General features: G+C 38.7%; 1 long non-coding RNA gene across 1 annotated transcript in view; it reads right to left on the reverse strand.

The window, feature by feature from the left end:
- LOC144369594 (uncharacterized) overlaps positions 1-23,951 on the reverse strand; it is a 35,347-nt gene extending 11,396 nt beyond the window's left edge. Inside the window, exons 1-2 of the long non-coding RNA XR_013429377.1 lie at positions 23,514-23,951; positions 2,171-2,362 (exon numbers count right to left, since the gene is read on the reverse strand). This is a non-coding gene — a long non-coding RNA (uncharacterized LOC144369594). The remainder of the gene's footprint in view (positions 1-2,170; positions 2,363-23,513) is intronic.
- Positions 23,952-25,492: the final 1,541 nt, after the last annotated feature.

The following is a 25,492-nucleotide window of genomic DNA, read 5'->3' on the forward strand; positions in this document are numbered from 1 at the left end:
TATTATATGAAAATTATGTTCCCAAACAGATTTAAGAATGATTGAAAACAGATTTTGCTCTTTCAAATTTAAACATTGTCTCCTATTTTATCTATAATATTGACTTATCTATAAAGGATTTGTGAACAAAATGAAGTTTTGATTCAGCATTTCTCCAAATTATCATGAATTCTGCACCATTTCATGGTATTTCTTTTATTCTCTTAAACAGCAACAAACCCATGTACTCCCAAGCCCAGTTCTTTCTCCAGTTATTAGCAGCTCTATTGTCAGTCATGGTCTGTGGGGAATCATTACTAAAGAGATAATACCACTAGACTTGGAGTGTCAAATCTCAAGTTCCAGTTGATTTCTTTTGAAATGCCAGTTAAATGTGGACAACTTATTTAAATCCTAAATAGCTCCTTCCTTATCCATGAAATGGGGCCAGTAAGTGCTACTCTCACAAAGTCACAGTGAGCCCAAATGAAAGTTTGTGGCTTTGTAAAACTTTCCAATAAACTGACAAACCTTGAACCAATTCATATCCTGCCTTGAGTGGGACAGTGAGTTTCTAGGGTGGGGGCCCCAATATAACTTGATTGGTGATGGTGTCTTGGCATGAGAATGAAACTCAACCTTTTTTTCATCTTTATTTCCATTGAATGGCTCCACCAAGTGTCACACGGTGACCTACAGCTTCAGCCCTTCCATCTGCACAGTGCACATACTAAAAGTAGAGGGAATTTTTTTATTACTGTTGCCAGCACCCCAACAATAACTAATATGATTAAGAGCTTTCTCTGTTTTAGCTCTAGACACATTGACTCAAACTGTTCATACTTCAAACAGCTCTCTGTGGTAGATAAAATAATTCCCAACGTACAAATGAAAGAACCGGGGATTAGCAATAGGTGGTACGTTGCCAAGGGTCATTTACTAATGCATGGTAGACATGGGAATCTAATCTAGTAACCCGAAAGCAAGACCAGACAAATGGGGCAGCAGTTGCCAGAGGCAGTTTTCCAGAAAAATGAGATGGATGCCTCTCAGCAACGAAGTTATTTAAGGGGAGGGGCCACTTTTCCCTCTTTTTTTTTTTAAAAAAAAAAAGGGCTTTGGAGATTATTTAGCCTAACCTTCTAAATCTTCAGAGGACATGACTAGAAGCAAAGTTCCTTTGGCTATGATGTAAATCAACAATGCCCCAAAGGGTACAGTGATGTATAAGAACTTCCCCACACTAAATGGCAGCATATCGCTATGGTCTATTTCATCCCAAGTGTCTTCTAATTATTTTACACATTTTTTTTCCTCTTCACTTTCAAGTTGTCTGGTGTTACTTGTTCCTGTTCTAAAGAATATGCTTTTCAATAAATACCCTTTTTGCACATGATGCTGTATTTACAATGTACCACGAGATAGGAAACCAGTTAACTCTCTAAGATTGAGCAACAAACAAGAGTAAATAATTCTGGGCAAGGCCCTAAAAGACCTTTTATGAGTGAAGTGCCTAAGGATTTGCCAATAGATGTGAAGTCCAACTTGGCCATCCCATTGCTATTAGTTGTATCTTGAATAATTGAATTTTTTAGAGACACGAATGCTGCAGAATTGATGCATTGAATATTTTCATAGACACACATCCCCAAAGAAGACAGAAATCATGCTCCCAAATAAATCTATTCCTTCCTCAAGATCCCCTGAAGCAGCCCTTACAGGTAGCCACTTCCACCTGCTCTTCTTACATTATTCCCCTCTTTCTTTTTTTTAATAAGTATAGTCAAATCATCTTTTACCCTTTTACTTCACTTGTCATTTTCCAGCTGGAAAACAGCAAATTTGATCATTCGCACAGAAACAACGTCTGTTGCTAACCCCTCAAGCTGGTGTACTGGTTTCATTTCTTGCAGTCAAAACATTGAGGAACATGTGTTTATATGTATATCTTTCCTTTTATATTAGTAATAAGTGGGTCATTAAGGACTATATAATGAGAGAATGCAGTTTTCTGGCCTGATAAGTCCCGGAGCTTCATTACCAAATTCATCTTACATGTCAGCCATTAAATAGCATGGTGTTTTCCTCTCTCATCCACACAGTATCATTTAATTTCATCTAAATGGAGTTTTCTCTGTGGCCATAATCATCATCATCTTCATTGCCACCACCATTGAGAAGCATTTATTACCTGCTGCAATGCATATGGTGCTATATTCAGTATGGTTCTGCGCAACTCCATCATCATGGCCCTCATCCATGGGAGGCCACAAAGTACCAGGCGATTAGTTGGAATGGTGAGGTTGGAGTCCAAATCCAGACCCCACAACTGAACAGCTGTATCTGCTGGGGCACCGCCTTTTCCTTTCCTGGACCATACTTCCTTCAAAAAATAAGACAGATGAGTTACATTATCTCTAAGATCCCATCCCATTATAATGCCCAGAGCTTTTCTGGGTTATTTTTAAGTGAGAAGATCAGCAGAAGACAAAATTGGTCTGAAACTTCATGTAGCTGGCTATGTTCGGGAGTGAATTGGATCTGGGTCCCAGATCTGAGTTGTCTCGGCTGAACTTCATTTCTTTCCCAAGCCTCAACATGGGGGTCTCCATGTTCTCAATGTCTTTGGCCATCCTTATTCCACTGTTTGTAACTCTGGTTCTTTTCCCATTTTCTCCAACTCCTGGCCTTCATGTCCACACCAGGCCCTTGGTTTCTGTTGTTTTGCTTCTCCCAGCCATACACAGAGGCCGTTAGAACATGAGTTTTAAAGAGTTCTAAAAGGGGGTTGAGTCTCCTGGGTCCCTATTCTGGGCACTATGTTTGATCTCCTTGAAAGAGGGTGAGGATAGAACGTAAAAGTAGGTCATGAAGTTGAGTCACCATTGTGTGTCCTGAGGATTAAGGACTAAGGGTCACAATTTGGAAATTGCTCTGGTCGAAAAGGTAGAAGGAATGGGAGAAAGAACTCAAAGTGACTTTGAGCATAAAAGGTGATACCCAGAGAAACAGACAAGTCCAGGTGGTGATCATGGAGACAGAAATGGAAGCCAACTCCCCTAAAAGCATTCCTAGGCTGGCTACAGAGGGGCACCGGAGAGGTGTGTCACAGAAAGGGCAGCAGGTAAGCACACGATAGAATCCAAAGTTCTGTGATTTATGCTTTGAAATTATATGTCCCCAGGCCAAAAGAACTATCAAAACCATTCGTGCTTGTGTATGAATTAGACTAAGTCAAAAGACATATAAATCAAGTAGATCTGGTATATAAACACCAACCAAATCATCTACTAATCATATTTAATTTGTGTTGGCTATTCATGACTTTGTGTCAAGTGCTCATCTCGCATTACTTTCTCATGGAATCTTCCCAAGAAACTTTTTGTTCTTCCTGTGGTAGAATGTACACAACATTAAATTTACTGCTTCCACCAATTTTCAGTGTACAATTCAGTGGCAGTAGTTACAATCAGAATCCTAAATAGAAACTCTGTACCCATTAAACAGTGACTGTCCATATTTCCCTACCTCTTCCACCTAGTAAGTACCCTTTTCCTGTCTGTATGATCCAACTACCTTTTAAAAGTTCTCATAAAAGTAGAGTTACTTCTTACTTGGGATGAAGTGCTAAGCCAGCATATAAGGAAAAAAATTGCAAACTGTCTCTGTATGTTCTTACTGAAAATTCCCACACAAGAATGGTTCCACATTAGTGGCAGATATACCATCTCCAAAGAGTATAGCCCAGTCAGTTTTACCGCTTTTATTCTCCATTGAGTCCCAGATATAATAGCAGCTTATGCCTTCAAGGTCCTATTATACCAAAGTTTATAACGAACGTTTCAAAAGTAAAAGCACACCGGCTTTGTTCATTATCACACATGGACTTCAGGAATGAAGACAAAATGAAGGAGAATATTCCTATCTCCTATCTCATGTTTACCTGAGAAAATATCTTTTGAATTTAGTGAAAGATGGACTTATTCTTGAAAACTCAAATTATTTTTCTCTCCATCTTCTCTGTTAACAAACGCATACTTACTTGTACGCTGACTATGGAGCATACCAGTCTTTTCTGTAATGCTGAAACGTAAAGAAGTTAAAGAACTTTTCCAAATTCACAAAGCTTCAAAATTCACACTCGAATCTGTGCCTTTACCCTCCTCTTTCAGACAAATGGTTATTTCTCTGAAGAAAATGAAACGTTTTCAATATTAAATATTTTTAAAAAATATTTTTAAAAATAATCAGGGGTCTATTGACCAGGAAAAGTCATAAGAAGCACTTTTGAGGATTACTTTAATATTTCACATCCATTTTCTCAAACTACATAATATGTAAATCTCCAGACTCTGGGGGCCAATTGTGAGTTGGTTTCAAATACTATAGAACACATAAATCTACCTCCTCCCCCTTTATCCTCCTCCCCCTATAATCTACTCACTCCTTGACCTCCCCACAAGAAGCATGACTGCCTTAAATTTAGAGTTTTCCTTTCCATTAAAAAAAATGCACATTTTCAACCCTAATCATATTTCAGAGACCGGGTTAATCAGCCTTCTTAGTGAGTTTGCTTACTGACCCAGGTGAGAAGCAGCCTGTGAGAATATAAACTGCCAGGGAGATGCCATTGATTGGAAGTTGGGAGTTACAACATTCAAGAATGATTTAGGAATGCAGACTAATTTTATTTATTTGAACTATTGGAGAAGAAGTTCAGGCTGAAATGATTGAAAAAAATCTAGATAAGAAAAAAATTTGAAGAAATATTGTTTTATGATTTCCAAATACCCACAATAATTTAAGTTTGCTTCAGAGTTTATCCATTCATGTTATTTGCCAACTGAAATTTTTCAAGGATATCCTCTGAGGAAAAGATGAGACTAATTTCTAATTAGCATAACCATATAAATAAAGATGGGTTATTCCAATGCTTAAAAACAATTTTTTATAAGTAATTTTGTTTACATAACTAATTTGTACTTCTTAAAGAGTATGGTAAGTAAAGGTAAATTATAACCAAAAGTAATAGAGTTCCATCATTACATCATAATTAACTTTAGAGCAGTGTGGATTAGCTTGGGTCCAAGTTTCAATTTTGTTATAACCAAAATAGCATAAATAAATGTGATTAATTAAACAGCAAAGTTCGCTTTCACAAAATAATGGCTTTTTTTGGAGGAACATAAAACAAAAAGAAAGGTGGTCGATGGAGTAGTATTTATCATATCCATAGATTTTAATGACTAAAAAAATAAAAACTCTATTTTCCAAAACAAGAATTCCATCTTCAGCCAAAATGAGAACAATGTAAGAGTGTTTAAGCATATTCATTATTTTCCCATTTGGACAAGCCCTACATTTCATATTACTGATTCTATTTTCAAATGCCATGCTCCTAACATAAATGTAATTTTCACTGATGCTCTTCAACTTCATCAGGCTACCCAGCCCCCACTTCTTCCTTCCTAAATTTAATTAAAACCAGCATTCAGCCATACTGAAGAAAAGCCCTATTTACATAACACAAAGAAAAACAATTTTTAAAAGCCCACATTAATCATGAGCTTTAGAGAAAGTCACGATAAATAGGAGATATCTAGTCAAGCGACCAGCTCCAACCACTTAGGGAAAATATGTCTTCCTAGTTGCAAAAACACCAGTGTTACTGAAGAATGGAGCTCTTTCTATTCTGCAGATTCCTGATTTTCATGTAAAGTTATCATGCTCTGCCTACCTTGATACAGAATAATATTTAAAGTTATTTCATCTACCTACATAATATACTAAAACCTGAGTTTTATTTTATGGGATTACCAGAAGTAGAGGAGAGAAAATCCAGTACCTACTATGTGCCAAGCAAAATATCTAGCATCCCAGTGACTTCATCCAGTAGCCCCAACATTTCTGTGCAAGCTCTTTCACCTTCAACTTAAGGAAGTTCAGGTAAATCCAGGAATTTCTGCTATCCCAAAGTTGCCTACTGCTTTTTGCCAGTAAAGATGCAGGGATGTTTTTAAGAACAGACATCCACTGTCTCTTTCCACATTATGCACATGACTCTTTTGTGGCTGTTTCATTTCAACCATCTCACTAACAATAGTTTGATCAAAATGAATGAAAAAGAATAAAAGATTGCCTATGGCAGAAACCTCAATCAAATGGGTGATCAAATGAAAAGAAGAATGTAGATTAATCAAGAATACTATGAAAGACCATCTGATGAACAGAGATCAGAATTATTCATTCTCAAATAATTCACTCAACTGCCCTCTGTATCAGTTTACCTCAAATGTAAAAAAAAAAGGAATTGACATGATCTATACTGTCCCAGAAAAGTATAAAAGTTTATGTAATAGTCATGTACAACTAGATTTTTGAGAAATAAAAGAAGAAATATATAAGTCATTGGTGTTTAGCACGTTTCCTTTGGAGAATTTTGAATATAGTTTCTTATTTAATCTGAACCATGAACAGGTGGTATGGGTATTCTCAGTAAAGAAACTAAGGCAAGGAGAGTTAATGTTTTGATGAGAGTTACACAGATCATAGGTGAGAGAGCCTAAATTTTAATTCAGATCTGTCTGGTTCCATTTTTTCTATCTGCTGTTATTGCCAAATGGTCCTGAATAGAATTCACATCACCATGGAAATGCATATCTCGGAGTGGATGGACTGTTAAGTGACTGATCTCACCCATGACTCAAGTTTACTCTCTTTTTAAAAATTCCATAAATATGTTGTCACTTTTAGTGACAATATATATGAGCTGCATAGGTTAGGGACATTTTTTTATTCCTCCTCCTCCTCCTCCTCCTCCTCTTCTTCTTCTTCTTCTTCATTATGTTCTTTACTGACAGGTCCCAAGCATTGACAACAATGTTCAGCTTACTGCAGGTGCTCAGCAAATTTTTGTTGAATGGATGTCTGTTTTGAATATAGTTCTGTTCTGTCCTGAGCTACACAACAGCTGTTCTCTCTGATCACCCAGCTGCACCCAGCTGCCCCTTTTTAGAAATAAGTGAGTGCAACCATACAATTATGTCTCAACAGCCTTAGAGACCAAGAGATTTGGAAAATAATTGTGATGACTTCCCTGGAGAATATAGTAACAGCAATAGGTGAAAACTGGAAGAAACCCCCACTAAATGACACAGAAACATTCTGGTTGAAGGCAAGGTGGCTTGCTTTGATATATTCTGCTCAGGTCTTGGGATTTCCTTCAAGGACATTGAGTAGGTGTTTGGGTGGGTGCTGGGGAATGTTTCAATCAGTCACACATTCACATACTTTTATTACAGTAGTATTATAATTGTTCCATTTTAATATTAGTTGTTGTTGATCTCCTATTGTGCCTATTGTTCAAGTTTAACTTTGTCTGATGTGTGTAAGTATAGGAAAATCATAATTATGCAGATGAGAGAGAGAGAGAGAGAGAGTGTGTGTGTGTGTGTGTGTGTGTATACATGGTTTCGTACTACCTATGGTTTCAGGTGTCCACTGGGGGTCTTGGAACATATTCCCCATGGATAAAAGGATGTCATATACATATGTGCATGTGTAAGTCATATTCTGTTCTATAGAAGATACTTTATTTTGCATTTTCAAAATCATACTTTTAGCCCCATTCCAGTAGGACAAAGTTGTCTAGTGATTTCTGAGTTATTTGCTCACAGGATTTTAGTGGACCTTTTAATCTTCTGTAATTTTTAGGACTCAACAAAAAGTCACTTTCTGAATGACCTTGCAAGCTATCAAGTTTCAGAGGCACAGATTCATAGCTCACTCATGGTTGAGATGTCAAAAGTCACCTGATGGATTGAAATGCCTGGTTCTGACTGTGCTAGATGACAAAATGGGGAACATGGGAAATGACTCTTGATAGGCTTGCCTTCCCTTGCTTTCCTGTGCTTTATTGATTTGACTTACCAATGTACCATTACCGAGAGCCCTCAAATCAAAGCCCTCGAATGGCCTTGTACCAAACTGTGAACTGTACCATAAACCAGACTCAACTACCCCTGAGATTTCCCATTGAAATAGTAAAATAGTTGAAAATCTCTTACTTCATGCTTCTCTTAACTACAATTTTGACCGAATATTTAGACATTCGTAAGTTCGTTGAATATTGCGTATCTATTGTGTGCAAGGTAACCTACTAAGCACTAGTTTATACTTCTAAAGGGAAAAGATTTCTTTTAGTTTATAGTTTTAAGGATTCCAGTCAATGATTGGTTGGTCCTGTTGCTTTGGGTGAAGCAGCATGTCAACATTTCAGGAGCACGTGGCCAAGCAAATCACTCACCTCGTGGCCTGGAAGCTGTAAGTGGTGCATTATTGGGAAAGTCAGAGTCATGGCCACAGGATAGAGTTTATCTATGTTAGATTGACTTATTTTTTTTTTTTTGGAGTGGCTTTAATCTCTTTATTTCCACTAGCCATGCATGCATGTTTGGCAGGTTGAGAATCAAATCCAAAATAGGGGTCTAAAGACAAATGACAAGAGATTCTCTCACAAGACTGATGGGGGTTAATTTTATGCATTGAAGGTTATTTTATCCTTTCATTGATGTAGAACCTTGGATAGAGAGGTTAGGTCATTTGTCTAATATTATATCATAAGAGAGAACCTAGATAATTACTACTTAGCTCATCATTTCAGTCTCAGAGAAAGAAAAATTTTCAAATTATGACCAAGTCAAAAATTCTGTAAAAATAGATTGTCAGCTATTTTCATTGGCTAAAGTGTTATAGCTACTTTTATTTCTTTTTGGCAAAGTTATGACAAATATTTGAATAATATTACTCTTCTTTTATTTGGCACTGATTTCTGGGGATCTTTCGTATGCCAATGACTATGCCAGATGCTGGGGACTCAGAGTCAAAGGTTCAGCCAGGCTGTGCTGGGAGGGAGTTACACTCTGGTGACAGAGGCTGAGAAGAAAATGATTGCAATTAGGGTGACCAATCAAGCAGAGGAGGAGCATACATAGAACACAGCAGATCACCATATGTGATGCTCTGGCCCTGTTGTGTCAGGAGTCCAAAGCAAGTGGATGTCATCAGACTACACTAAGTCCTTATCACCTTCTGTCTCTTCTCCCTCCAAATTGCTGGAAGAAACAATGATGTTCTGAAGCAGGCACTGTTAAGATGTTGGTATCACTGTCTAAAGCACTTATATCTGTTTTATGTCTTCCTTGATGTACCAAGAAGTTTTAAACTAATTTAAGAACACTTTTTAAAGTGTCATTGTCACTTTCATGTTCAGTGATGATGCTGATGAAGCTTCTCACTGACTATATCTGGTGGCAACATGGACTAGAACTTCAAGTAGCAAGTAGGACACTTCTCTGAAGAACCTTGACACAGATAGTATGGAGAAAGTAGCTCAAGGCTCCAGAATGTCATTTTTTTCATCAATATTTTTTAAACAAAAGTGGCAAAATCGGAGGGTGGCACTATCACTGTGATCCCACCATTTTTCTGTCTCTTTCAAGTGCCGCTTCTGTGTGACACTGTCCATTGAAACATCACAACCTAGCTGTGAGAAAGGACACAGTAGCAATAGGACCTCTGATGTAGATTCGTCAAATTCAAAGAACAACATCATGATACTGACACCTACCTTCTGCAGAACATTTGGCATGTCCAAAGAAGGCTCATTCAGTGCCTACTTCAAGTGATCTTCTCAACTGACTTCACCATGAATGCAGATAAAGATGGTCCCCAACCACACTAAGCACTTCTCCAAACGTCTTATTAGGATTGAATGAGATAGGTGTTTTTTCAGGGTTTAATGCAGAAAATACTAAAAGAAAAAAAAATGGTCTTCTTCCTTCAAACAACTAAAAAATGTAGTTTTGATCTTGGAAGTAGCTCAGAGAGCTCTAAGAGGACAGGACACTACCAGCATCCTTGAATAGGCCAGTATACACACACACACACACACACACACACACACACACACACACACACACTCACACACACACATGTATGGAATACTACATAAAATCTCCTTTGAAAAATGTATTTGAGATTTCTAACAGTAACATGGCATCTTCATACCCTTAAGCAGTTAAATTTCATTTCTTTTTTATCCCTGAGGTTCATCTTTGATGTACTTACTTCTGTCCTATATTCATGTCCCTTTTGAGGAAGCAGATGTTGGACTGGCATATGGTACCCACTCATAAATTTCTCTAACCTTTCCCTGGTGTATAAGTCACAGGCAATGATGGGTTCCGGTGACCAGTCTTCATAGCTCTCCCCAAGGATTTCTGGGGCACTGGTCCCATTTGTTCATTTCCGGTGGGTGAGCTAGCACTCACAGCATCCATCCACTGACAGCAGGTCCAGATGGAGGCCAGCAGACTGGATCAGGTTGTGAGAGCTGCACCCAGCACCCCACCTGGGCATCCAGGGCTCCTGGATCTTTGGGTCTTCCACAGCCTGCAGGTAGTGATTGGAGAGACTGAGCCAAAGGCTCTTAGCTGCGTGAAGTGTTCAGAACTGAGTAGCAATGAAGAAAGTGGATACGTGACAAAGAAGGGAGGTGCCAGTTAGCTGATCCTGGTGCAAGTTTTCACAAATTAGTCGTGGAAAACCCAGGGGTATCTATGAACAGCAAACAAAGCAAGACCTTTCCTGATATAAAAATGAAAGTGCACTCTCATCCACCCATCTTTCTGAGGACCACAATCGCATAAGTGGTCTAATTACCTATGAACCTGCATTTGTACATATTTCAATGTTGGGTGACTTTTTATTAAGTGTGGTCTTCCAATATATATTGCAAACCATTTGAAAACACAGTTCCATCTTTCAATAATTCTGCTCCTTTCCAAAGCACCTATAGCACCACGCTAGGCACACACCATGCACTTAGTGTGGGCTGAATTAACAGATTGAAGGCCACCACCATTGACTTCCCTCAAATAAGCCACAGCAACCAGTACTGGAATGGCATTTCATTATGGCTATAGAGTCTCACTTTATAATCAGCTTCCAAATTCATTCTACCTCAATAGATGACTGTCTGACAGTCATCTGACAGATGACCCTTTTTTTCAGAAAATAACATTAAACAATAGTTTAAATGATTTCCCAAAGCCATGCAGATTTTAAATATACAAAGGGGGAACAAATTCATATTTTCTGACTCATGTTCCAGGTGTAGTTGGATTTAACCTGAACTTTAATTCTAGAATAAAGTAATGCTAGAATTTTAGAAGTTATTTTTTTTCCTTTCAAAAGGGTTTTCAGGCAGGTAAGAAATCCCTCTTTTGTGTTTTAAGGGTAGAATAGGATCATAGTGCTCTTGAAATTACATTCAACTGTGAGTGTGGAGCCCTATTTATGCCTCTTACTCTGTCCTGTTATGTGCTCCTGTGCTGGAAGCTGATAGACCCTGGGCCATCGGAGAGAAGAATGTGTAGTGGGGAAGAACACAGGTATGTGCCTTCTGTTCTAGTCAGCGTTTTCATTGCTGTGACCACAAGAACCATTTTAAGGAGGCGGTTTATTTGGGGCTCCTGGTATCAGAGGTCTCAGCCAGGAAAACACCTGGCTCTGTTCCTCAGGGCTCCAGGAAAGGCAGAAAAGTGTGTTGGAGGGAGGCAGCTTAAGACATCACACCAGGGAGCAGAGAGAGACTAAGCTCAGCTCACCAAATATGTACCCCCAAAGGTATGTATACCCCAAGGACCCACTTCCTCCATCTACACGCCAGCTGCCTTCAGTTACCACTCAGTTAATTCCAATCAAGGGATCAATTCACTGATTGGGTTCAGACTCTCAAAACCAAATCACTTCCCCTCCAAGCCTTCCTGCACTATCTCACATGTGAGCCTCTGGGGGATACTTCACATCCATCCAAATCATATACCTTCCTAGAAGAAATCTGCTAAGTGATAGAAAAGCTTAAAGGATCAGTGAAATCATAAAGAAGACCCTAACTGAATGGCCCAGGGTGGCTATGCAGGAGAGTGACTCTTGAGCTAAATCCTGCAAGGTAGAAAGAGAGATTAAAATAAGTTGCAGGCAAAGGAAAAACATACACACACACAAAAAAAAATGGAATATACATGTAGGAATTGGAATAAATGGAGGGTTTATTCCTCATCCTTCACTTTGACCATTTTTTTCCTTTACCTGTCATATTTCCCCTAAATTTCAATTAGTCAAGACACATTTATTGAACATTGACTTCATTGCCTTTCTTTTATTTTCTACCCTGATGGCTCTTCACTCCACACCTGTGTAATTGCAGTTCCCTGTGTGCCCACAGCCCTTGGTCATTCAAGACAGAATCAATGAGTACACGTTGACATGTATTTATGTGAGAAGCACTACATTGTTTGTCAAGCAAGGCACAAAGCTACATAAAACAACATTCCTGTCTTCAAGGAGCTTGAATTCTTACCGTTGACAGGTATGAAAATAACTATAATTTATGGCCTGTTGGAAGTGCAGCAGGAGAGGTATCAAATGAATTATGGGCATGTGCACAGTGTACTAGAACTCTATTATGACATGGTTCATTAGCCCATGTGTTTGGATATACTATAAATCAGCTCTTGATACAAACAGAAATAATGAATGAGTCAATTAGAAGGCAGGAAATACTTTTTTTTTTCTAGATAAAACACAGATGGAAGAGCTGAGGCCCAGGTTTGAAGTTCAGTATTATCATTAACAGCTTCATAGTTCATCTTGAGAGTCCAGATCAGGACTGTAGCAGCTGAAACTTGAAAATAGAGCTGAATGTCAGGGCCCAAATCCAACAGAACATTATTGAAGGCAGGGTTAAAGTAGTATTTGGCATTTTCCTACAATATCACACATGGAAGGTGAGAGGTGAGAGCCAAGTCATTATATGGAATCAGGGAAGGATGATAGTGTTTTCAGCCAAAAAGGAACCTAGGTCATGGTCTCTCTAGTGCTCATTCACATCTCTTCACATATGGCCATAGTTACCCACTTACTCATAGCTTCAGTCACCTTTATACAACCTACCTGTTTTCTCCCCTTTGAGATTGACATTCGTATACCTGCCCACTCAACCCCTTTCCCTGGGTATGTTTCAATATGACCCAGAGTAGAGTTCTCCTCCCCTCCTCTAAACCCACTCTCTCGTATTCTTTAATTGTTCTGTCATCCATTGCTCATCTATTGGGAGTGAGAAGTGCAGGAAGCATTCCAATTTACTGTTCCATCTATTTTTCTCTATGACCAAACCACCACCAAGAGATGTAAATTTACCTCTGAGTTATCTTTTGGTTACATGCACATTTCCTGCTTATTTCTGTAGCCACCCTTCTGGGATAGGAAGACGGAACTACTACAATTGCCTCCTAACTGGTCTTTCCACAACCACTATGACTGTTACACAATTCATTTGCCACACTGCTTTCAGAGTGACCTTTGCCAAAGGGAAATAACCCAATCAAGCAATGGGCCAAGGACCTGAACAGACACTTCTCAGAAGAGGATATACAATCAATCAACAAATATATGAAAAAAAATGTTCCATCATCTCTAGACATTAGAGAAATGCAAATCAAAACTAAGATATCATCTCACTCCAGTCAGAATGGCAGCTATTATGAAGACAAACAACATTAAGTGTTGGCGAGGATGTGGGGAAAAATGTACACTCATACACTGCTGGTGGGACTGCAAATTGATGCAGCCAAAATCAAAAGCAGTATGGAGATTCCTTGGAAATCTTGGAATTGAACCACCATTTGACCCAACTATCTCTCTCTTTGGTGTACACCCAAAGAACTTAAAAAACAGCATACTACAAGGACACAGCCACATCAATGTTTATAGCAGCATAATTCAGAATAAATAAACTGTGGGACCAACCTAGATGCTCTTCAGTGGATGAATGGATTTAAAAAAGTGGCATATATACACAATGGAATTTTACTCAGCAATAAAAGAGAATAAAATCATGGCATTTTCAGGTAAATGGATGGCATTGGAGAAGATAATGCCAAGTGAAGTTAGCCAATCCCCGAAAAACAAATGCCAAATGTTTTCTCTGATATAAGGAAGCTGACTCATAGTGGGGTAGGGAGGGGGAGCATGGAAGGAATAGATGAATTCTAGATAGGGCAGAGGGGTGGGAGGGAAAAGGAAGGGGCAGGGGACTAGCAAGGATGGTGGAATGTGATGCATATCATTATCCAAAGTACCTGTATGAAGAAGACACGAATTGGTGTCAACATACTTTATATATAATCAGAGATATGAAAAATTGTGCTGTATATGTGTAATAAGAATTGTAGGGCATTCTGTTGTCATTTATTTATTTTTTTAAAATCAATTTTTAAAAAAGACTATGGTTATTCCCTGGTTATGACTGTGTTCTGAGAATAAAACCAAAATCATTAGTATGGACTCAGATCTTGCTTGGTCTAACTTTACCTGCCTTGGTATTCTTATCACCAGTGTTTCTCTCCAGGCTTCTTGCAATTCAGCCCTGATGGCCCTTCCTTGATAACAAACATGCCAAGCTCACAGCCAGTGTGGGACATCGGTTCATGTTATTCCCTCAAGCAGGCATGAACCACTTCCTGGAACCAGTCTCCATGAGCCCAGTTTCACCCAAACTCATCTCTGATTTTTCTCTTCAATTCTCGCCTTACTTCCCTAGAAAGTCTTCTCTGGTCTCCCTCATCTTTGGTCTAGAGCTGATTCTTTGAATTTATAATCCCCCAGGACTGTGTTTCTTCTCATCTAGCAATTAAGCATTAATCAATTGATTATTTAATTAATATGCATCTTTCTATGCAGACTGTAATTTCCATGAGAACAAGAGCTACATTTGTTTTTACTTTCTATATGATGACCCCCTGACCATCTCAATACATGGCACATTGTAGATATTGCAATAGAAACAGGTTAAATGAATAACTGAAACCCAAATGAATGCAAGCTCAAAAAAGGGGGATAATATGTGAAATCATGAAATCAGGTGATGTAGTCCAAATGTAATCATTTCTAGACAAGGACCTGGGTATCCTAAGCTTCTTTTAGAATAGGGACTATTTCTTCAATTACTCTTATAATCTTCTATCACAAGCATTGTTCCTGAAAAATTATTTTGAAAGCAGATTCCTGATAGCCAAACTTTATAATGTATGCAATTATAATATGAGGGTATGATTGTGACCAAGGCATTGTCAGATCCAAGTAAAGAGGAAACATGGTGCTTGACAGGCAAAAGGAAACAGTTTGGTCATAGACTGCTACCATACTAGTTAAATCTTTCTTCACTTGAGCACACAGGATCTGAAGAGGTGCTTCTTTTGCAGTAACTATGTTTATAAAGATGGCCCATGCTAACCTTGGGCAATTTCAGACCGTACAGACTATAATAAACAAGGTGAAAACCCCTGCTCATGAATACTTGTGGCAATGTTTTGGTAAACATCCTCCCACAGATATATTTATTTATTTTTGACATAAGTAAAATCATATCTTGCATCAAATCATCATGCTCACAAAAGAAACTTTTTGGGTTACCAAAAGAAATAAAGGAAACCGACTTCAAGTTGTTCAGAGGTCACACACAAGGCACAGGGTAGAGGTGACCACAGTAGCCGAGACACGGAAGCTGTTAGAGCCTCTGCAGATTCTGATTCAAGCCTTCTAAGTAGTTCAGCTCCTAAAGAGAACCAAACTCCAAAATGGAAACATACTGAAGCAATATAAAAGATCACAGAAGGGCAGGTGGATCTTGATGTCACCTGTGCCAGACCTTCTATTGACTCAGAGACTAGAGAACCAAAGCTCAGGAAAAAAAAAAAAAAATCAGAGCCAATGGTGAGGAAGGGACAGACCGTAACAGAGTTCTGTGTGCAGATTCAATTTGGACATTCTCCATGATCACTGCAGAATTTCAAGGCAGAAAGCTCGTAGGAAGATTAGCAATTCATTAGTGGTCAAGTTTGAAAAGTCACCATAGCCACCGTCTAATGAGGCTTTACGGTCTAAATCTTCAAGAAAGAAACAAAACATCTCCATTAGCTGGTGACAAACATCTCTGTGCAGTTCTGGAATGGGGGTTTTGTTGATTACCGACACTTGAGAGAGGGTAGTGATTCATATTATGAAAAGAACTAGATTTTTTTTTAAGAGATGCAACTTGGTAACTAATTTTTGTCTCTCCCTGCCAGTGTAACCGTTTGAATGTTAATTTAATTTTACAGAATATCATTTATGTAAATGTAATTAGAAGGGAAACATGATCTGGAGATGCACAGCACCAAAGAAAATTTATTACTCCAAGGGGTATTGCTCTAATCATTCAACTGCAATATTGAGTTTCCCTAGATTTAATCTAAAAGCAATAAATTACAAAAGGCTAATGCCCTGCCCAACAACAAGCTGTCATGAACCCAAGTTTCAGGGAGGGAAACCAGAAAGAGGAAGAGAGAGAGAAAAAAAGACTGAACTTCATGTCAGCAACAGGCAATCACCAGCTTCATATTTCCTGATATAAAACTTGGTAGGGACAACATCACTAGGGGAAAAATAAAAAGTTCCATTTCCTAAACAAGAGTAAAAAAGGTGACTTCCAGCCTCCTACTGCTTTTCCCTCCAGAAATTTGACCAGGGCTCTTTCCTTGTTGTTAAACATTATTATTAATGTTGGGAGTTCAGGGCTCCGTGTTCCCCCAACAACAAAGAGAGAGGAATCCAGCCAGGATGAAACAGCCCTGTCTCTTCACCTTTTGGCTGTGCTATGCTTTTGCAGAGAAAAGGAAAAGACACAGTCTGATGAATGTCAAGGTCCATATTGCATTCCATTACGTGCACGCTAGAACGCGGGTCCTGCTGGGGCACCTTGCCAACCCCAGAGAAGCCAAGCCTGCAAAAAGGAAATGCTCTCCAGTCTCCTCTCCTTTTCATGCTGAGTGAAGGTTGTGACAGGAAGAATTTGGGGCCGTAGGTGGTCTCCCTGATGCATAAGCCCCTTGCCCGGACTTGAACGTGACTGAGACTCTCTGGTCCTTTTAAAGGTACTCAAAAATTGCCATGATGGAAAGAAAAAAAAAAACCATCTTTCTATCTGCACAAAAGAGACCCTTAGTATGTGGTTTAGGAATACCACTATCTGAATTCCACCACACAGCAATTAAATTAGGACTCCTAGTTAGGACTTAAGCATGGGCATATTTTAAAAGCTCCCCTGGTGGTTTTAATGTGCAGCCCACAACGGAAATGACAGCCCCAGATAAAGGCTGATGACATGCAAAAATGCACAGTTTTAAAGGGAGTAAGGTGTTCAATAGGTCACCGTGTCATAGAATCATTCCAGTGGGTGGAGATTTCTTAGACAGGACAAAGGTGAAGGAGAAATGCCAAATAAAGAGACAGTTGCAGCTGGCCAGGTATGCAGCATTGCAGTGTGATTTAAAACCCCTAAGAACACTTATGTTGTTACTACTTTATCTAACAAGGAACATACTAGTATAACCTACCTCCTATTTCTGAAGTTAAGAGTTTGAACAATATAATTAGAAAATGTTTCTGGGAAGAAAAAAAAATCCATTCCTAAAATAAATTCCATATTTCTTTCATTATCCAGAAGTACTTTGGCTCTGTTTGTTTAAATTTTCTTTGTGTCCTCAAATTTTATATCTTGGTTGGGCTGTTTAATTCAGAAAAGAGTGTACCATTCAAGGCAAATGGGTATTTTTAGAGGTCAAAGAGAGCGGAGGTTACAGTATTTCCCAATTTTATCTATGCAATTAGTGGTCTAGGAAAGAGATTTCCTTTTAGTTTTAGCAGTTTTGTGTTTAGCAATAGAAGAAATTTAAGTTCTTGTGCTTTCATGGAAATTATTCTATTTTTTTACTTTTCTTTCTTTTTTTTTAAATTTTTCTTTTGAGACAGGGTCTCACTGAGTTACTTAGAGCCTCCCTAAATTGCTGAGGCTGGCTTTGAACTTGCAATCCTCCAGCTTCATCCTTCTCAGCTGCTGGGATTATAGGCTTGCACCACCACGCCCAGCTGGAAATTATTTCTTCGAATGGGACTAAGTAAAATATTGACTTGTTTTAAACCAATTTAATAAAGCATAAATTATGGTTTGAATCCAATGTGTCCCCCCAAACTCCTGTTAATGCGGGAATAAAATCAGAGCTGAAATGATTAGGTTTCGAGAGCTGTAACCTAATCAGTCCATATTAGTTTGAATGGACTGATGGGATGGTAACTGTAGGCAGCTGATGTAACACTGGAGGAGGTGGATTACCATCTTCCACCATGATGTTCTGCCTCATCTCAAGCCCCAAGGAATGGATCTGGATGTCTATGAACTTTTCCTCCTCTAAAATTGTTCTTATCAGGTCTTTCAGTCACAGCAGCAGAAAAGCTAACTAAAAAGAAGGGTTGTTCTTCCTGCAACCCTTCCCCCACCCCCACTCTCTGCTTTCTGACCCTGCCATGAGCTAACAACTCTCCTGCATTCAGTTCTTGCCCCATGATGTGTTGCCTTATCTCAGACCCAGAGCAACATAGACAGCTATCTATGGACTGAGACCTCCAAAGCCATGACCCCCTGCCCACCCAGTAGACCTTCCCTCCTCTAAGTTTTTCTTACCAGGTATTTTGGTTAGAGCAATGAAAACTTAAATAGAATAGCATATTAGACAGCAAATTTATGAAAATGGTATGTGAATACAATTTGTCTACATGTGCTCTGATTAAATAACGAGAGAAAAATAAAACGTACATCCACCAATTGGGTATTTAACACATTCATTGTGTTTGTTCCATCATCCAAACTCCCCACCTTGAACACACAAGCACATAGCTCACTATTTAATTTGAACCTATATTTCTTCACTCCAAAAATTTGTTGAGTGAAGACAATTTACTAAGACCCTTTAAAACATGAAGTGCTTTTCAATGATATTCAGAAGTATTTCAGCAATATAAGAGAGCATTACCTTTGTACTTTGCTGGAGTTTGGATCTTACATGTTTTCTGCAAAGTCCCATGTGTTAAAGTCCTAGTAGCCTGCTTGGTACTATTGGGAGGCAGTGGAAATTTTAAGAAATTGGATCTTATGGAAAGTCTTTGTCCACTGGGAATGTTCCCTTGATGGGAATATTGGACCCCAGTCCCTTCTTTTGCCTCTCTTTCACATCTGACTATGAGATGAATAATTTCACCATGTTCTGCTGCCATGATGGGCTGTCTCATCCCAGGACTAAAAGCAACAGGGCTGACCCAACACAGACTAAAACCCCCAAAACTATGAACCAAAATAAACCTTTTACCTTTATAAGATCATTATGAGCAGCTATCTCTTATAGTAACAGAAAGCTAACTAATACATACTTACTGAATCCAATACTCATTCACCAAGAAATAAGCCCCAGACCTCATAGACTATCCAGGAACCAATATTTTTTTAACCAGAGGAAAAAAAGAAAGCTCATTTTTTATTCAAGTTCTTAACACTACATCTCTGCAGATTTCATTACACTTTAATTACTCTAATTAAACAAAAAAATGTCAATAGGTCAAACTGAATTGAATTGCCAAATAATTCAGGCAAAGGAGTATTTTTTTCACCTGCTCTATAAAAGGTGTGCCTTGATTCTCTTTTCCATTAATGTGTATCCCTCTACTATTTTAAACCTATTATATTTCCTTTCTCACAGAACTTTTTCTTTCAAAGAAACATCTCAAGAGTGTTAAATTAAGTAATTTATTGTCAGAGTCTGCCCTCTATCATCTTACAAATTTAATCAGCTAATTATTTTTCTCATTGCAGATATTTAATTATTAGTTTGTTTGTCTCAGGAGTCAACTAGACCACATGCAGTGTATAGCACAACCCATTACATTTCTTGTGTTGAAATGTGCTAAATAATTTCATCCAAAATCAACAAAAACAAATGATAAAAATTTGTTGTAACCATCCTATAATAGTAACAGCTTTCATAGGCCCATTGATTTGTTTGTTTGTTTGTTTGTTTTTGGTATCATAAATTGAACCCAGGGATGCTTAACCACTGAGCTGCATCCTCAGAACCTTTTTATTTTTTGAGACAGGATTTCATTAAATTGCTTAGGGCCTCACTAAATTGCTGAGACTGGCTTTGAACTTGTGATCCTCCTGCCTCAGCCTTCTGAACCTATTGGTTTTGTAAAACCTCATAGAGAACTTATTAAAGCTTCTTTGGTTCACATGTCAGGTCACAGCTAATAATATAACATCTTCAAAACATAACACCGAACAATCTCACCAACCAATGACCAAGTAAATCCTTTTCACTGAAAAGCCTTTAGCAACTCACTCATTCTAATCACATCAGATTTTCAAATAAAAATTGAGCAAATGTTCCCTATTTTTACAAATCCCCAGGTAATTCTGAAATAAAATGAAAATGCTAAGCAATTATTAGATGATAAAACAATATAGACCACCTCGTCTGGAAAATACAAGCCAGTTATTCGTGATATCCCCTCTTTATTGTCAGCTATAGTTATTTTTCCAGATTGTTGAACCTACTGTCTCAAATACGCAAGTTAGCCAGTTGAGATGCAGCCTTTGCTAATGTATAAATTCTCAATAACATAATTCTTATGAACAGGAGTAACAAGTGATTGTAGCCTAATAATGAAATATGAAGAAAAATAAAGAAAAACCCATAGGAGTTAGATCAGACAGAATCAAATTAAGATGATTGAGATGATATCAATGGAAAACACTCAAATCATAGAAATAGTTTGGGTTGCATTAAACGCTTTTTGGGATAATGAAGGGTAAACACAAATACGTTCATCTGTACTTATAAATACACAGAGAGGCTTAAAAGGTTTATTATGTTTACATATCCAGTAAACAATGGATTTGGTATTTGAAGCTAAATAAATGCATCCATTTCTAAACCCAAAGCAACGGGAAAGTTTGAATGGATGTTCATTGAGGGTGGCATTTGATTGACTCCTTAAATGAAAGAATCCAGGTATATGAAGATTCGGGGAAGAGCCTTCTGAGCAAAATGAACTTCAAATTTAAGGACTTGATGTGAAATGAGAATGGAATCAAAGGTAAAGAATGAAAGGCAGATGAGCCGAAGAGGGCCCTCCCTTATTGCCATCTTGTTCCCTTGCATTAGAGGACCAGAGTTTGGCAAGGGCCCCGTCCTCCAGAGAGTACAGGTGATCACCTTTCATTCCAAAAGGAAATGCCTTTTGATTCTGCTGGCATTTCAACCTTCAGTGGGTAAGGTAATTATGAGCTGGCTAACATTTGAGCAGGAATGATATATTCCATTTAGGTCAATGCGTGGCTTATGCTTCCCCACCCTAGGAAATTTGCCAAGGTCAATAGGCTAGAGGGCAAATAAATGCCACAAGATGTCAGAGCTTCTTATTCCTCTTGCATTCCTTTGGCTTCCTTATTCCAGGTATCAGTCAGCCTGGAAAGCGGCTGGTGGGCCCCTTAGTCTGAGGGCCTTTGACATAAAAGCACTTATTTGATACTTGGTGTTTGGATCAAGGTAAAGGCGGGTTTGTGAGGGACCAAAAGACACCCACTTCATGTAGGACTAGCAATAAAAATTAAAAAAAAAAAAAACACGCAAAACGGTGCTTATTTTGTAAGTTGTATTGCTTTTAAAAGGTAGAATTAATAAAACAAGGTGAACTTGGGAAGGGTGGGATAGATTGGGGTTTCTGATGATCTAAGTAGTCATTTGGGTGCTTCCCTGCTGTTATGGTTTGAATATGAGATGTCCCCCAGTACTCATGTATTATACAGAATGTCCCGAGGTGAGTTGACTAGATTAGGAGAGCTGTAATCTAATCCACTCAAACTAGAATGGACTAACTCAGTGGGAACTGTGGGCAGGTAGGGCTTGGCTGGAGGAGGTGGGTCACTGGGGGCATGCCCTGATGGGATTTTTCTTCTCTGTGGTCCCTTTCCCTTTTCTCTCTCTGCTTTCACGAGCTGAGCCACACTCCTCCACCATGCCCTGCTACCAGAATGTTCTGCTTCACCTTAGGCCCAGAGCAATGGATTAGGCCAACTGTGGACTGACTCTCTGAAACCGTGAGTCAAAAATAAACTTTTCCTCCTCTAAGTTGTTCTTGTCAGGTATCTGAGTCACCGTGACACAAAGCTGACCAACACCCACCCGTTCATTTAAGTAGACATATTTTTGATGTCACATCAATGTAGCCCTAAGTTTCAAAAAGTGAACTGGAAAAATGTTTCATTTCATAGTTGATGTGTTCAACGAAAGGCCAATAAGCAAGTTTTTTTTAAAAAAAACTACTAATAATCTAAAAATTCTGCCTGAGTCTCTGGAGCTCAGTTACCTGATCTCAGGAAGCCAAGACCTAATAAAAAGCTAAAATATTTCTGAAATTTAGGTGTAATTGTTAGAGTTTAATCCATTGTCGGTAGGTTATGAAGGGAACGCATGTGACCCAGGTCTATTCGTTATTTACTAAAACTTGTGCCAAACGTTGCTGTTTTCATTATCCCAGGGCCTCCCTATACCATTGTTATTTATTACAATTTCTTAATTATTCACTCCAGCGAGGTTTATAATTATAAACCAGCCACTAATGAGAAGGCAAAATGTAATTCCTTAGGAATCTCATTTTTATCTGACATTAATTAACGCCCACTTATAAATTGTGTCTTAACCATAAAATCCATTTGGTGCTTGAGTTTCATCTTTCATAGTCATTGAAAGGCTAGGGGGAAAAAAATTGCTCCAAGGCAGCCAGGTAAGTCCAATGTACTAGTTTTATTAATATTTGGGCATACAATACATGTTATATGTTCTTCATGTAAACTGTATGGATTCGCTTCCTGGGTAATATTAGGGGCATGACACCAGATAAGAGGTTGATAGGAAGAGGGAAAAAATATTCTCTTCTTAAAGAGGTAACTCTCTGTCAAGACTGCGACATTTGTAAACGTTGACAAGCATGTACACTCTAACGCACACTTTTTGCCTGGCTCATTATGTAAATTGTATTCATGTAATGCAGCACTTGGGTATTCAGGTGCAAGCCCATGGTGTCTAATACAAGTCCTCCCTGTCAGGAGCGACAGCAATGTACATTTTCAGTAAAGATAACTGATTGGGGGAAAGGGAAAAAAAAAATAACTGCTATTTTCAATCAGATCCATGGAAAGTGCCCTTAGTCCAGCAAAGATATGATGCCAGGCTGAGGCTGTAAAATACATCTCTGACCTTATTATCCGGGCTCCTGTGTTAAATATGGTGGCTATCATAGAATTTGTATGCCCTAGTTTCTGACAGGTTGAGTGTTGCTCAGTGATCCAGGAGTGGAAAATGGCTGCCTGGATTCAAAGGAGATTGTAGGTTACAGATATTTCCTGGGTATTGTGACCAGAGGATACTGTTCCAAATGGCTCACAAAAGAAGAGACAGCCTCCAACACGTATTGACTGGAGTGGGGCTGTGTTTGTTATCTACTGCTGTGTAAAGAGTTACCACCCACAACTGTTTACTTACCTGTGGGTCAGGACTTGACTCTGGGCTAGCTTCCTGATTCCTCTGCTTCCTAGGCCCTCACACAGGCTGCAAGGAAAGTGTGGTCCTCTCAAGACTGAACTGGGGAAGGGCCCACTTCTAAGCTCCCTTATGTGACTGATTATAGGCAGGACCTGGTTCCTCCTTCCTGCTGGACTGAGGGCCTTGGTGTTTTGCTGGTGTTGGCTAGAGGCCTCCCTCAGTTCCTTGTCATAAGACACCATGGGATCTAAGAAGGCAGATTGCTTCATTAAAGCAAGCCAGGCCAGGAGGGATGAGGGCGGTGACTCACCAGATGGAAGTCATGGTCATTGATAAACTGTTCTCAAAAGTATGCCATCGGATTCATTCCATTAAAAATTAGACAGCTACTAAAGTCTAAAGGATCACACTGAGTAAATGAAGGATGTGTTGATAAAAAAAAATGTAATACATCATCATCTTTCCATCAAATGCAAGCCATTTGGTTAAGGCAACACATAGAAGAGGGGAGGGACAATAGAAGGGTATGAATGTCAGGAGACAAAGATCACCAGGAGACATTTAGAAGTGTCCCTACCAAAAGAACCGAGATGATCTCTCAGGAGCCCAAAATATCCTACTCTACCATAACATACTTATCATATTACCTTATAAAATCTCAAGCTAGCAACATAAAAGGGTAGCATGTTGGCTCTCTTCCTCCACCAGCAGGAAATTAAGGGTTTTATTCGCAGAAAGTATCTTAATGTGAAGTGTCTTGGAGTGGTACAAAAAAGGAACTTCTTTTTAATTCCAACGTTACTTCCAGAAAAAAAAAAATTATGTCCTTTTCTTTCATGGCTTCTTTCATTGCTTAGTCCGATGGGATCATCTGAGATAATAAAAATCATGATCTTACAAACCAACAATGAGAAACAATCGGATTATACATGAAAGTGCTTTGCAAACTCACAAAATAACTATTTTCCCTGCCTCCTGTACAGTCATTTATCTTTTGAGTTGGAGCCATAGGAGAAAGTCCAAAGTCCCACAAGAACCTCTTCCAAAAGTCTAGGGGAGAACCTTAATCTTGAAGTAGAGAAGGCAGATTTGACCCACCAGCCTAGAGCCAGTCACAGCCAGCAGTTCACAGAGGATAATGGATGTAGGCAAAACTCCAGGGAGAATCACTGGATGAGAACTCCATGCCTCTACTGTTGTGAAGGAACTAAGCAAGGCTAACCCCTAACAATAAAGCCACTGAAACCAGAAGCACATCTTTCCCAAGCAAAAGGCAAGAATAATGTGAGGCAAGAATCACGTTCGGCAAACAAAGAAGAATGCTGCTCAGGAATATTCCCTTGGCCACACTGGCTAAAGGTCATCACTAAATCCTACATGGTGAGAAATGGAAATCGTGGCCCAGGTCCACTGTGGGTCTGTTATATTTCATCAAGAAGTAGGTAGAATATTCTGATGAATGACCTTGGAGCTCTCTGACAATTGTCTTGCTTCCCATACCCAGCTGAGACTGGTGGCTAGTTTCTTTGGGAAAGGGTATAAGGCTGCAACATTTTATGGATGCATAAAAGACTGTACCCAAATCCCTTCCTAGGTGGCCCCAAACCCTAAAATGTCCCAACACTGAGCGTCTGTGTTTCTTTGGAATAGATGTAAAAGTTTTGGTCCTCTCCTAAGACTTCTTGGAACAAAGTAAACCCCAAATATTTCTCCTCCATCAAATCTGCCCACACAAATCTGCCTTATGGAAAAGGTCAACAGGGGAATTGAGATTTCTTTTTCTTTTTCTTTTTTTTTTTTTTTTTTTACTTTATGGCACTTTTTTTAGTATTATAAAATGATTTATTTTGCAACACAATTTTAATTATAAAAATTTTCACATATACTTTATGTGACTTCCCCCTAAACCTTGGTATTAGCTGCATTTGACAGATAAGAATTCTGAAGATAGAATTTTTTTTTCTTTTTTTTTCTAATAC

Source organism: Ictidomys tridecemlineatus, chromosome 12, assembly GCF_052094955.1.
Source record: "Ictidomys tridecemlineatus isolate mIctTri1 chromosome 12, mIctTri1.hap1, whole genome shotgun sequence".
NCBI classification, from domain to species: Eukaryota; Metazoa; Chordata; class Mammalia; order Rodentia; family Sciuridae; genus Ictidomys; species Ictidomys tridecemlineatus.